This window comes from Scyliorhinus torazame, chromosome 11 (genome assembly GCF_047496885.1).
Source record: "Scyliorhinus torazame isolate Kashiwa2021f chromosome 11, sScyTor2.1, whole genome shotgun sequence".
Classification (NCBI taxonomy): Eukaryota; Metazoa; Chordata; class Chondrichthyes; order Carcharhiniformes; family Scyliorhinidae; genus Scyliorhinus; species Scyliorhinus torazame.
Genome location: NC_092717.1, coordinates 181,311,753 through 181,325,676, shown reverse-complemented (window position 1 = coordinate 181,325,676; position 13,924 = coordinate 181,311,753). Strand labels below are relative to the sequence as shown.

General features: G+C 46.3%; 4 non-coding genes across 4 annotated transcripts; all 4 read left to right on the top strand.

Annotated features, from left to right (window-relative positions):
• Nucleotides 1-4,513: 4,513 nt before the first annotated feature.
• Nucleotides 4,514-4,586, top strand: trnam-cau (transfer RNA methionine (anticodon CAU)). The gene has a single exon. It is a non-coding gene; the product is annotated as a tRNA-Met (tRNA).
• Nucleotides 4,587-6,657: 2,071 nt separating this feature from the next.
• Nucleotides 6,658-6,730, top strand: trnam-cau (transfer RNA methionine (anticodon CAU)). Its single transcript has one exon. It is a non-coding gene; the product is annotated as a tRNA-Met (tRNA).
• A 3,848-nt stretch (nucleotides 6,731-10,578) lies between these two features.
• On the top strand, nucleotides 10,579-10,651 carry trnam-cau (transfer RNA methionine (anticodon CAU)). The gene has a single exon. It is a non-coding gene; the product is annotated as a tRNA-Met (tRNA).
• A 2,071-nt stretch (nucleotides 10,652-12,722) lies between these two features.
• trnam-cau (transfer RNA methionine (anticodon CAU)) lies at nucleotides 12,723-12,795 on the top strand. Its single transcript has one exon. It is a non-coding gene; the product is annotated as a tRNA-Met (tRNA).
• The last annotated feature ends 1,129 nt before the right edge of the window (nucleotides 12,796-13,924 follow it).

The window sequence follows — 13,924 nt, the reverse complement described above, 5'->3', positions numbered from 1 at the left end:
TTCTCTAAGCTGCCTCAATGTTTTCTGAAGATTTTTCACTTTGGCAGGATGCAGACTGTAAGGATGGCAAAACTGGTCATGCTGTCTGCAGAGCAATTCAGTGCATGCCTCCTTATCGCAGTAGGCAGCACATCAATCCCATCATTTGAAGTTCCTGAGGATAATCTTCAGGGAGGGCAGCATTGTGTTCAAACGATTTCCAACCTCTGATGTCACGTTGCCATCTCTGCTGTTGGCAGAAAGGAAGGCAACTTGCTTGCAGCAGCCCTCCAAATGATTGGTCTTCTCTGTGCAGCAGCATGAGGAAAATGCATTTAAATGTGTGAACTGTGGTTTGAATGAAACAACTGGTGGTCGTGACGTTTTGTCTCTTGAGTAAATTCTCGCGGAGAATGTGGGCATTGATCCCACTACCTCTCACATGCAAAGCGAGCGCTCTGCCACTTGAGCTAATTCCCCCTGGTCGGCACCAAACGTGTGCCAATTGTCCTAACTTTCTGCAAAATGATGTTGTAACAGCAGTAGAATTGTGCATCGGGGCTCCCTGATGCCTCAACAAAGTATATGTTATAACAAACACCAACAAACGGAAGCCTTCTTAGCCCAGAAGGCAGCGTGTCAGTCTCATAATCTTATGGTCCTGAGTTCAATCCTCAGAGAGGGCAGATTTTTATTTAAAAATCCTTCGCCTTTTCCACTTATTTCATATTCCCATCTCCGCCGCTGAGAGAAATGCAGACAACCTGCTTGCAGCAGCTCTGCAAATCATTCGGCATCACTGTGTTGTGGCAGATGAAAAACATCTGAAAGTGCCTCACCACTGCTTGCAATGAAACGACCGGTGAGCCTGATGCTTTGCCCAAAGGGAAAATTAATGTGAAGAATGTGGCCATCTATCTGACTCCACCATGCTAATCCAGCTCTCTAACATTTGCAACAATTCCCCCAACTTGGCTGTGTTTTCATGTTTCTGGCTGCCCAGGATCACTTCAGTCTCTGTCTCCAAGATACTCGAAAAACGGCAGAGCAATTCTGCTTTGGCTATGCCTGCTACCTCAACACAGCGATTTTTCGAATCGACTCAACGTGACCAAGCAACTGCAGCTTGTACAACCAGCAGAATGGAAAACCACAGTGGCCGGGTAATGATCAGTGAGGGGCCTGAAGGTGCGTATTAGAAAAACTGGGAGGGAAATTTGCAGTCAGCACAAGTGGAAGGGAGCAGTCGACACCCCTGCCTCAGTGATAGAAATCTTCCTTTGCTTGCAGGTGAGTGCCTACTTTTTGGATGCACTGCTGCTCAAAGGAACTCCTGCTGGCACGCAGATGGAATTGCAGAAGCATCACCACCGTGTTGTCGACTGCCTTCCTCCAGGAAAAGATGTTTCCTCTGCCTTGACAACAACATGTTAAGCTATAATTCAGCTATTCATTTGGCAATACAGTTTCTACCAAAGCATAGTTTATCACACACTTACTTCTCAAAGTGCACCCATAAATTGTATTCGCTATTCAAGCAGCAAGCTAGCGTTGACTTTGGTGTATTAACGCCTCGGGTCTTCTGCTGTACCAACTGAGCCATTGAGGCAAAGCCTCAAAATCCACAGTGTTTGTTCAATGTTGACCGTTCACCTTTTAGCCCTTGAGGCCATTATCTGCATTTTAAAGCCAAAGCTGTGGGTACACTTTGAGCAGCCAGTAGGTTGGGCCTCCTTTTAAATGCACAATGTTTCTGACACTATCTCAATTAATGTCTTCCTCCCTCTCTCCCTCAATTGTTTCAGCATGCATTGCTTTGTGACGGGGATTGTTTAGCGTATCCCTTTTAGCCCTTGTGGGCTTCACCTTCATCTTAATGACAAAGGTGTGGGCACACTGTGAATCGCCAGCTTCTCCTTGCAGGTTGCGCCTGTGTTCTAAGGGATAACGTGTCTGAGTCTGCATCGCAAGCTGATGTATTTTTCTCTAAGCTGCCTCAATGTTTTCTGAAGATTTTTCACTTTGGCAGGATGCAGACTGTAAGGATGGCAAAACTGGTCATGCTGTCTGCAGAGCAATTCAGTGCATGCCTCCTTATCGCAGTAGGCAGCACATCAATCCCATCATTTGAAGTTCCTGAGGATAATCTTCAGGGAGGGCAGCATTGTGTTCAAACGATTTCCAACCTCTGATGTCACGTTGCCATCTCTGCTGTTGGCAGAAAGGAAGGCAACTTGCTTGCAGCAGCCCTCCAAATGATTGGTCTTCTCTGTGCAGCAGCATGAGGAAAATGCATTTAAATGTGTGAACTGTGGTTTGAATGAAACAACTGGTGGTCGTGACGTTTTGTCTCTTGAGTAAATTCTCGCGGAGAATGTGGGCATTGATCCCACTACCTCTCACATGCAAAGCGAGCGCTCTGCCACTTGAGCTAATTCCCCCTGGTCGGCACCAAATGTGTGCCAATTGTCCTAACTTTCTGCAAAATGATGTTGTAACAGCAGTAGAATTGTGCATCGGGGCTCCCTGATGCCTCAACAAAGTATATGTTATAACAAACACCAACAAACGGAAGCCTTCTTAGAGCAGAAGGCAGCGTGTCAGTCTTATAATCTTATGGTCCTGAGTTCAATCCTCAGAGAGGGCAGATTTTTATTAAAAAATCCTTCGCCTTTTCCACTTATTTCATATTCCCATCTCCGCCGCTGATAGAAATGCAGACAACCTGCTTGCAGCAGCTCTGCAAATCATTCGGCATCACTGTGTTGTGGCAGATGAAAAACATCTGAAAGTGCCTCACCACTGCTTGCAATGAAACGACCGGGGAGCCTGATGCTTTGCCCAAAGGGAAAATCAATGTGAAGAATGTGGCCATCTATCTGGCTCCACCATGCTAATCCAGCTCTCTAACATTTGCAACAATTCCCCCAACTTGGCTGTGTTTTCATGTTTCTGGCTGCCCAGGATCACTTCAGTCTCTGTCTCCAAGATACTCGAAAAACGGCAGAGCAATTCTGCTTTGGCTATGCCTGCTACCTCAACACAGCGATTTTTCGAATCGACTCAACGTGACCAAGCAACTGCAGCTTGTACCACCAGCGGAATGGAAAACCACAGTGGCCGGGTAATGATCAGTGAGGGGCCTGAAGGTGCGTATTAGAAAAACTGGGAGGGAAATTTGCAGTCAGCACAAGTGGAAGGGAGCAGTCGACACCCCTGCCTCAGTGATAGAAATCTTCCTTTGCTTGCAGGTGAGTGCCTACTTTTTGGATGCGTTGCTGCTCAAAGGAACTCCTGCTGGCACGCAGATGGAATTGCAGCAGCATCACCACCGTGTTGTCGACTGCCTTCCTCCAGGAAAAGATGTTTCCTCTGCCTTGACAACAACATGTTAAGCTATAATTCAGCTATTCATTTGGCAATACAGTTTCTACCAAAGCATAGTTTATCACACACTTACTTCTAAAAGTGCACCCATAAATTGTATTCGCCATTCAAGAAGCGACCTAGCGTTGACTTTGGTGTATTAACGCCTCGGGGCTTCTGCTGTACCAACTGAGCCATTGAGGCAAAGCCTCAAAATCCACAGTGTTTGTTCAATGTTGACCGTTCACCTTTTGCCCTTGAGGCCGTTATCTGCATTTTAAAGCCAATGCTGTGGGTACACTTTGAGCAGCCAGTAGGTTGTGCCTCCTTTTAAATGCACAATGTTTCTGACACTATCTCAATTAATGTCTTCCTCCCTCTCTCCCTCAATTGTTTCAGCATGCATTGCTTTGTGACGGGGATTGTTTAGCGTATCCCTTTTAGCCCTTGTGGGCTTCACCTTCATCTTAATGACAAAGGTGTGGGCACACTGTGAATCGCCAGCTTCTCCTTGCAGGTTGCGCCTGTGTTCTAAAGGATAACGTGTCTGAGTCTGCATCGCAAGCTGATGTATTTTTCTCTAAGCTGCCTCAATGTTTTCTGAAGATTTTTCACTTTGGCAGGATGCAGACTGTAAGGATGGCAAAACTGGTCATGCTGTCTGCAGAGCAATTCAGTGCATGCCTCCTTATCGCAGTAGGCAGCACATCAATCCCATCATTTGAAGTTCCTGAGGATAATCTTCAGGCAGGGCAGCATTGTGTTCAAACGATTTCCAACCTCTGATGTCACGTTGCCATCTCTGCTGTTGGCAGAAAGGAAGGCAACTTGCTTGCAGCAGCCCTCCAAATGATTGGTCTTCTCTGTGCAGCAGCATGAGGAAAATGCATTTAAATGTGTGAACTGTGGTTTGAATGAAACAACTGATGGTCGTGACGTTTTGTCTCCAGTGTATAATCTAGTGGAGAATGTGGGCATTGATCCCACTACCTCTCACATGCAAAGCTAACGCTCTGCAACTTGAGCTAATTCCCCCTGGTCGGCACCAAATGTGTGCCAATTGTCCTCACTTTCTGCAAAATGATGTTGTAACAGCAGGAGAATTGTGCATGGTGGCTCCCTGATGCCTCAACAAAGTATATGTTATAACAAACACCAACAAACAGAAGCCTTCTTAGCGCAGTAGGCAGCGCGTCAGTCTCATAATCTGAAGGTCCTGAGTTCAATCCTCAGAGAGGGCAGATTTTTATTAAAAAATCCTTCGCGTTTTCCACTTATTTCATATTCCCATCTCCGCCGCTGATAGAAATGCAGACAACCTGCTTGCAGCAGCTCTGCAAATCATTCGGCATCACTGTGTTGTGGCAGATGAAAAACGTCTGAAAGTGCCTCACCACTGCTTGCAATGAAACGACCGGTGAGCCTGATGCTTTGCCCAAAGGGAAAATTAATGTGAAGAATGTGGCCATCTATCTGACTCCACCATGCTAATCCAGCTCTCTAACATTTGCAACAATTCCCCCAACTTGGCTGTGTTTTCATGTTTCTGGCTGCCCAGGATCACTTCAGTCTCTGTCTCCAAGATACTCGAAAAACGGCAGAGCAATTCTGCTTTGGCTATGCCTGCTACCTCAACACAGCGATTTTTCGAATCGACTCAACGTGACCAAGCAACTGCAGCTTGTACCACCAGCAGAATGGAAAACCACAGTGGCCGGGTAATGATCAGTGATGGGCCTGAAGGTGCGTATTAGAAAAACTGGGAGGGAGGTGTTGAGTTTGGGTAGGGTGCTCTTTCCAAGAGCCGGTGCAGACTCAAAGGGCCGAATGGCCTCCTTCTGCACTGTAAATTCAATGATAATCTATGATTAATCTCGGACAAAGGTTCGGCACAACATCGTGGGCCGAAGGGCCTGTTCTGTGCTGTATTTTCTATGTTCTATGTTCTATGAAATTTGCAGTCAGCACAAGTGGAAGGGAGCAGTCGACACCCCTGCCTCAGTGATAGAAATCTTCCTTTGCTTGCAGGTGAGTGCCTACTTTTTGGATGCACTGCTGCTCAAAGGAACTCCTGCTGGCACGCAGATGGAATTGCAGCAGCATCACCACCGTGTTGTCGACTGCCTTCCTCCAGGAAAAGATGTTTCCTCTGCCTTGACAACAACATGTTAAGCTATAATTCAGCTATTCATTTGGCAATACAGTTTCTACCAAAGCATAGTTTATCACACACTTACTTCTCAAAGTGCACCCATAAATTGTATTCGCTATTCAAGCAGCAAGCTAGCGTTGACTTTGGTGTATTAACGCCTCCGGTCTTCTGCTGTACCAACTGAGCCATTGAGGCAAAGCCTCAAAATCCACAGTGTTTGTTCAATGTTGACCGTTCACCTTTTAGCCCTTGAGGCCATTATCTGCATTTTAAAGCCAAAGCTGTGGGTACACTTTGAGCAGCCAGTAGGTTGGGCCTCCTTTTAAATGCACAATGTTTCTGACACTATCTCAATTAATGTCTTCCTCCCTCTCTCCCTCAATTGTTTCAGCATGCATTGCTTTGTGACGGGGATTGTTTAGCGTATCCCTTTTAGCCCTTGTGGGCTTCACCTTCATCTTAATGACAAAGGTGTGGGCACACTGTGAATCGCCAGCTTCTCCTTGCAGGTTGCGCCTGTGTTCTAAGGGATAACGTGTCTGAGTCTGCATCGCATGCTGATGTATTTTTCTCTAAGCTGCCTCAATGTTTTCTGAAGATTTTTCACTTTGGCAGGATGCAGACTGTAAGGATGGCAAAACTGGTCATGCTGTCTGCAGAGCAATTCAGTGCATGCCTCCTTATCGCAGTAGGCAGCACATCAATCCCATCATTTGTAGTTCCTGAGGATAATCTTCAGGGAGGGCAGCATTGTGTTCAAACGATTTCCAACCTCTGATGTCACGTTGCCATCTCTGCTGTTGGCAGAAAGGAAGGCAACTTGCTTGCAGCAGCCCTCCAAATGATTGGTCTTCTCTGTGAAGCAGCATGAGGAAAATGCATTGAAATGTGTGAACTGTGGTTTGAATGAAACAACTGATGGTCGTGACGTTTTGTCTCTTGTGTAAAATCTAGTGGAGAATGTGGGCATCGATCCCACTACCTCTCACCTGCGAAGTGAGCGCTCTGCCACTTGAGCTAATTCCCCCTGGTCGGCACCAAATGTGTGCCAATTGTCCTCACTTTCTGCAAAATGATGTTGTAACAACAGTCCAATTGTGCATGGGGGCTCCCTGATGCCTCAACAAAGTATATGTTATAACAAACACCAGCAAACCGAAGCCTTCTTAGCGCAGACGGCAGCGTGTCAGTCTCATAATCTGAAGGTCCTGAGTTCAATCCTCAGAGAGGGCAGATTTTTATTAAAAAATCCTTCGCGTTTTCCACTTATTTCATATTCCTATCTCCGCCGCTGATAGAAATGCAGACAACCTGCTTGCAGCAGCTCTGCAAATCATTCGGCATCACTGTGTTGTGGCAGATGAAAAACATCTGAAAGTGCCTCACCACTGCTTGCAATGAAACGACGGGGGAGCCTGATGCTTTGCCCAAAGGGAAAATCAATGTGAAGAATGTGGCCATCTATCTGACTCCACCATGCTAATCCAGCTCTCTAACATTTGCAACAATTCCCCCAACTTGGCTGTGTTTTCATGTTTCTGGCTGCCCAGGATCACTTCAGTCACTGTCTCCAAGATACTCGAAAAACGGCAGAGCAATTCTGCTTTGGCTATGCCTGCTACCTCAACACAGCGATTTTTCGAATCGACTCAACGTGACCAAGCAACTGCAGCTTGTACCACCAGCGGAATGGAAAACCACAGTGGCCGGGTAATGATCAGTGAGGGGCCTGAAGGTTCGTATTGGAAAAACAGGGAGGGAAGTTTGCAGTCAGCACAAGTGGAAGGGAGCAGTCGACACCCCTGCCTCAGTGATAGAAATCTTCCTTTGCTTGCAGGTGAGTGCCTACTTTTTGGATGCACTGCTGCTCAAAGGAACTCCTGCTGGCACGCAGATGGAATTGCAGAAGCATCACCACCGTGTTGTCGACTGCCTTCCTCCAGGAAAAGATGTTTCCTCTGCCTTGACAACAACATGTTAAGCTATAATTCAGCTATTCATTTGGCAATACAGTTTCTACCAAAGCATAGTTTATCACACACTTACTTCTCAAAGTGCACCCATAAATTGTATTCGCTATTCAAGCAGCAAGCTAGCGTTGACTTTGGTGTATTAACGCCTCGGGTCTTCTGCTGTACCAACTGAGCCATTGAGGCAAAGCCTCAAAATCCACAGTGTTTGTTCAATGTTGACCGTTCACCTTTTAGCCCTTGAGGCCATTATCTGCATTTTAAAGCCAAAGCTGTGGGTACACTTTGAGCAGCCAGTAGGTTGGGCCTCCTTTTAAATGCACAATGTTTCTGACACTATCTCAATTAATGTCTTCCTCCCTCTCTCCCTCAATTGTTTCAGCATGCATTGCTTTGTGACGGGGATTGTTTAGCGTATCCCTTTTAGCCCTTGTGGGCTTCACCTTCATCTTAATGACAAAGGTGTGGGCACACTGTGAATCGCCAGCTTCTCCTTGCAGGTTGCGCCTGTGTTCTAAGGGATAACGTGTCTGAGTCTGCATCGCAAGCTGATGTATTTTTCTCTAAGCTGCCTCAATGTTTTCTGAAGATTTTTCACTTTGGCAGGATGCAGACTGTAAGGATGGCAAAACTGGTCATGCTGTCTGCAGAGCAATTCAGTGCATGCCTCCTTATCGCAGTAGGCAGCACATCAATCCCATCATTTGAAGTTCCTGAGGATAATCTTCAGGGAGGGCAGCATTGTGTTCAAACGATTTCCAACCTCTGATGTCACGTTGCCATCTCTGCTGTTGGCAGAAAGGAAGGCAACTTGCTTGCAGCAGCCCTCCAAATGATTGGTCTTCTCTGTGCAGCAGCATGAGGAAAATGCATTTAAATGTGTGAACTGTGGTTTGAATGAAACAACTGATGGTCGTGATGTTTTGTCTCTAGTGTAAAATCTAGTGGAGAATGTGGGCATCGATCCCACTACCTCTCACATGCGAAGCGAGCGCTCTGCCACTTGAGCTAATTCCCCCTGGTCGGCACCAAACGTGTGCCAATTGTCCTAACTTTCTGCAAAATGATGTTGTAACAGCAGTAGAATTGTGCATCGGGGCTCCCTGATGCCTCAACAAAGTATATGTTATAACAAACACCAACAAACGGAAGCCTTCTTAGAGCAGAAGGCAGCGTGTCAGTCTTATAATCTTATGGTCCTGAGTTCAATCCTCAGAGAGGGCAGATTTTTATTAAAAAATCCTTCGCCTTTTCCACTTATTTCATATTCCCATCTCCGCCGCTGATAGAAATGCAGACAACCTGCTTGCAGCAGCTCTGCAAATCATTCGGCATCACTGTGTTGTGGCAGATGAAAAACATCTGAAAGTGCCTCACCACTGCTTGCAATGAAACGACCGGGGAGCCTGATGCTTTGCCCAAAGGGAAAATCAATGTGAAGAATGTGGCCATCTATCTGGCTCCACCATGCTAATCCAGCTCTCTAACATTTGCAACAATTCCCCCAACTTGGCTGTGTTTTCATGTTTCTGGCTGCCCAGGATCACTTCAGTCTCTGTCTCCAAGATACTCGAAAAACGGCAGAGCAATTCTGCTTTGGCTATGCCTGCTACCTCAACACAGCGATTTTTCGAATCGACTCAACGTGACCAAGCAACTGCAGCTTGTACCACCAGCGGAATGGAAAACCACAGTGGCCGGGTAATGATCAGTGAGGGGCCTGAAGGTGCGTATTAGAAAAACTGGGAGGGAAATTTGCAGTCAGCACAAGTGGAAGGGAGCAGTCGACACCCCTGCCTCAGTGATAGAAATCTTCCTTTGCTTGCAGGTGAGTGCCTACTTTTTGGATGCGTTGCTGCTCAAAGGAACTCCTGCTGGCACGCAGATGGAATTGCAGCAGCATCACCACCGTGTTGTCGACTGCCTTCCTCCAGGAAAAGATGTTTCCTCTGCCTTGACAACAACATGTTAAGCTATAATTCAGCTATTCATTTGGCAATACAGTTTCTACCAAAGCATAGTTTATCACACACTTACTTCTAAAAGTGCACCCATAAATTGTATTCGCCATTCAAGAAGCGACCTAGCGTTGACTTTGGTGTATTAACGCCTCGGGGCTTCTGCTGTACCAACTGAGCCATTGAGGCAAAGCCTCAAAATCCACAGTGTTTGTTCAATGTTGACCGTTCACCTTTTGCCCTTGAGGCCGTTATCTGCATTTTAAAGCCAATGCTGTGGGTACACTTTGAGCAGCCAGTAGGTTGTGCCTCCTTTTAAATGCACAATGTTTCTGACACTATCTCAATTAATGTCTTCCTCCCTCTCTCCCTCAATTGTTTCAGCATGCATTGCTTTGTGACGGGGATTGTTTAGCGTATCCCTTTTAGCCCTTGTGGGCTTCACCTTCATCTTAATGACAAAGGTGTGGGCACACTGTGAATCGCCAGCTTCTCCTTGCAGGTTGCGCCTGTGTTCTAAAGGATAACGTGTCTGAGTCTGCATCGCAAGCTGATGTATTTTTCTCTAAGCTGCCTCAATGTTTTCTGAAGATTTTTCACTTTGGCAGGATGCAGACTGTAAGGATGGCAAAACTGGTCATGCTGTCTGCAGAGCAATTCAGTGCATGCCTCCTTATCGCAGTAGGCAGCACATCAATCCCATCATTTGAAGTTCCTGAGGATAATCTTCAGGCAGGGCAGCATTGTGTTCAAACGATTTCCAACCTCTGATGTCACGTTGCCATCTCTGCTGTTGGCAGAAAGGAAGGCAACTTGCTTGCAGCAGCCCTCCAAATGATTGGTCTTCTCTGTGCAGCAGCATGAGGAAAATGCATTTAAATGTGTGAACTGTGGTTTGAATGAAACAACTGATGGTCGTGACGTTTTGTCTCCAGTGTATAATCTAGTGGAGAATGTGGGCATTGATCCCACTACCTCTCACATGCAAAGCTAACGCTCTGCAACTTGAGCTAATTCCCCCTGGTCGGCACCAAATGTGTGCCAATTGTCCTCACTTTCTGCAAAATGATGTTGTAACAGCAGGAGAATTGTGCATGGGGGCTCCCTGATGCCTCAACAAAGTATATGTTATAACAAACACCAACAAACAGAAGCCTTCTTAGCGCAGTAGGCAGCGCGTCAGTCTCATAATCTGAAGGTCCTGAGTTCAATCCTCAGAGAGGGCAGATTTTTATTAAAAAATTCTTCGCGTTTTCCACTTATTTCATATTCCCATCTCCGCCGCTGATAGAAATGCAGACAACCTGCTTGCAGCAGCTCTGCAAATCATTCGGCATCACTGTGTTGTGGCAGATGAAAAACGTCTGAAAGTGCCTCACCACTGCTTGCAATGAAACGACCGGTGAGCCTGATGCTTTGCCCAAAGGGAAAATTAATGTGAAGAATGTGGCCATCTATCTGACTCCACCATGCTAATCCAGCTCTCTAACATTTGCAACAATTCCCCCAACTTGGCTGTGTTTTCATGTTTCTGGCTGCCCAGGATCACTTCAGTCTCTGTCTCCAAGATACTCGAAAAACGGCAGAGCAATTCTGCTTTGGCTATGCCTGCTACCTCAACACAGCGATTTTTCGAATCGACTCAACGTGACCAAGCAACTGCAGCTTGTACCACCAGCAGAATGGAAAACCACAGTGGCCGGGTAATGATCAGTGATGGGCCTGAAGGTGCGTATTAGAAAAACTGGGAGGGAGGTGTTGAGTTTGGGTAGGGTGCTCTTTCCAAGAGCCGGTGCAGACTCAAAGGGCCGAATGGCCTCCTTCTGCACTGTAAATTCAATGATAATCTATGATTAATCTCGGACAAAGGTTCGGCACAACATCGTGGGCCGAAGGGCCTGTTCTGTGCTGTATTTTCTATGTTCTATGTTCTATGAAATTTGCAGTCAGCACAAGTGGAAGGGAGCAGTCGACACCCCTGCCTCAGTGATAGAAATCTTCCTTTGCTTGCAGGTGAGTGCCTACTTTTTGGATGCACTGCTGCTCAAAGGAACTCCTGCTGGCACGCAGATGGAATTGCAGCAGCATCACCACCGTGTTGTCGACTGCCTTCCTCCAGGAAAAGATGTTTCCTCTGCCTTGACAACAACATGTTAAGCTATAATTCAGCTATTCATTTGGCAATACAGTTTCTACCAAAGCATAGTTTATCACACACTTACTTCTCAAAGTGCACCCATAAATTGTATTCGCTATTCAAGCAGCAAGCTAGCGTTGACTTTGGTGTATTAACGCCTCCGGTCTTCTGCTGTACCAACTGAGCCATTGAGGCAAAGCCTCAAAATCCACAGTGTTTGTTCAATGTTGACCGTTCACCTTTTAGCCCTTGAGGCCTTTATCTGCATTTTAAAGCCAAAGCTGTGGGTACACTTTGAGCAGCCAGTAGGTTGTGCCTCCTTTTAAATGCACAATGTTTCTGACACTATCTCAATTAATGTCTTCCTCCCTCTCTCCCTCAATTGTTTCAGCATGCATTGCTTTGTGACGGGGATTGTTTAGCGTATCTCTTTTAGCCCTTGTGGGCTTCACCTTCATCTTAATGACAAAGGTGTGGGCACACTGTGAATCGCCAGCTTCTCCTTGCAGGTTGCGCCTGTGTTCTAAGGGATAACGTGTCTGAGTCTGCATCGCAAGCTGATGTATTTTTCTCTAAGCTGCCTCAATGTTTTCTGAAGATTTTTCACTTTGGCAGGATGCAGACTGTAAGGATGGCAAAACTGGTCATGCTGTCTGCAGAGCAATTCAGTGCATGCCTCCTTATCGCAGTAGGCAGCACATCAATCCCATCATTTGAAGTTCCTGAGGATAATCTTCAGGCAGGGCAGCATTGTGTTCAAACGATTTCCAACCTCTGATGTCACGTTGCCATCTCTGCTGTTGGCAGAAAGGAAGGCAACTTGCTTGCAGCAGCCCTCCAAATGATTGGTCTTCTCTGTGCAGCAGCATGAGGAAAATGCATTTAAATGTGTGAACTGTGGTTTGAATGAAACAACTGGTGGTCGTGACGTTTTGTCTCTTGAGTAAAATCTCGCGGAGAATGTGGGCATTGATCCCACTACCTCTCACATGCAAAGCGAGCGCTCTGCCACTTGAGCTAATTCCCCCTGGTCGGCACCAAACGTGTGCCAACTGTCCTAACTTTCTGGAAAATGATGTTGTAACAGCAGTAGAATTGTGCATAGGGGCTCCCTGATGCCTCAACAAAGTATATGTTATAACAAACACCAACAAACGGAAGCCTTCTTAGCGCAGAAGGCAGCGTGTCAGTCTCATAATCTGAAGGTCCTGAGTTCAATCCTCAGAGAGGGCAGATTTTTATTAAAAAATCCTTCGCGTTTTCCACTTATTTCATATTCCCATCTCCGCCGCTGATAGAAATGCAGACAACCTGCTTGCAGCAGCTCTGCAAATCATTCGGCATCACTGTGTTGTGGCAGATGAAAAACATCTGAAAGTGCCTCACCACTGCTTGCAATGAAACGACGGGGGAGCCTGATGCTTTGCCCAAAGGGAAAATCAATGTGAAGAATGTGGCCATCTATCTGGCTCCACCATGCTAATCCAGCTCTCTAACATTTGCAACAATTCCCCCAACTTGGCTGTGTTTTCATGTTTCTGGCTGCCCAGGATCACTTCAGTCACTGTCTCCAAGATACTCGAAAAACGGCAGAGCAATTCTGCTTTGGCTATGCCTGCTACCTCAACACAGCGATTTTTCGAATCGACTCAACGTGACCAAGCAACTGCAGCTTGTACCACCAGCGGAATGGAAAACCACAGTGGCCGGGTAATGATCAGTGAGGGGCCTGAAGGTTCGTATTGGAAAAACAGGGAGGGAAATTTGCAGTCAGCACAAGTGGAAGGGAGCAGTCGACACCCCTGCCTCAGTGATAGAAATCTTCCTTTGCTTGCAGGTGAGTGCGTACTTTTTGGATGCATTGCTGCTCAAAGGAACTCCTGCTGGCACGCAGATGGAATTGCAGCAGCATCACCACTGTGTTGTCGACTGCCTTCCTCCAGGAAAAGATGTTTCCTCTGCCTTGACAACAACATGTTAAGCTATAATTCAGCTATTCATTTGGCAATACAGTTTCTACCAAAGCATTGTTTATCACGCACTTACTTCTAAAAGTGCACCCATAAATTGTATTCGCCATTCAAGAAGCGACCTAGCGTTGACTTTGGTGTATTAACGCCTCGGGTCTTCTGCTGTACCAACTGAGCCATTGAGGCAAAGCCTCAAAATCCACAGTGTTTGTTCCATGTTGACCGTTGACCTTTTAGCCCTTGAGGCCATTATCTGCATTTTAAAGCCAAAGCTGTGGGTACACTTTGAGCAGCCAGTAGGTTGTGCCTCCTTTTAAATGCACAATGTTTCTGACACTATCTCAATTAATGTCTTCCTCCCTCTCTCCCTCAATTGTTTCAGCATGCATTGC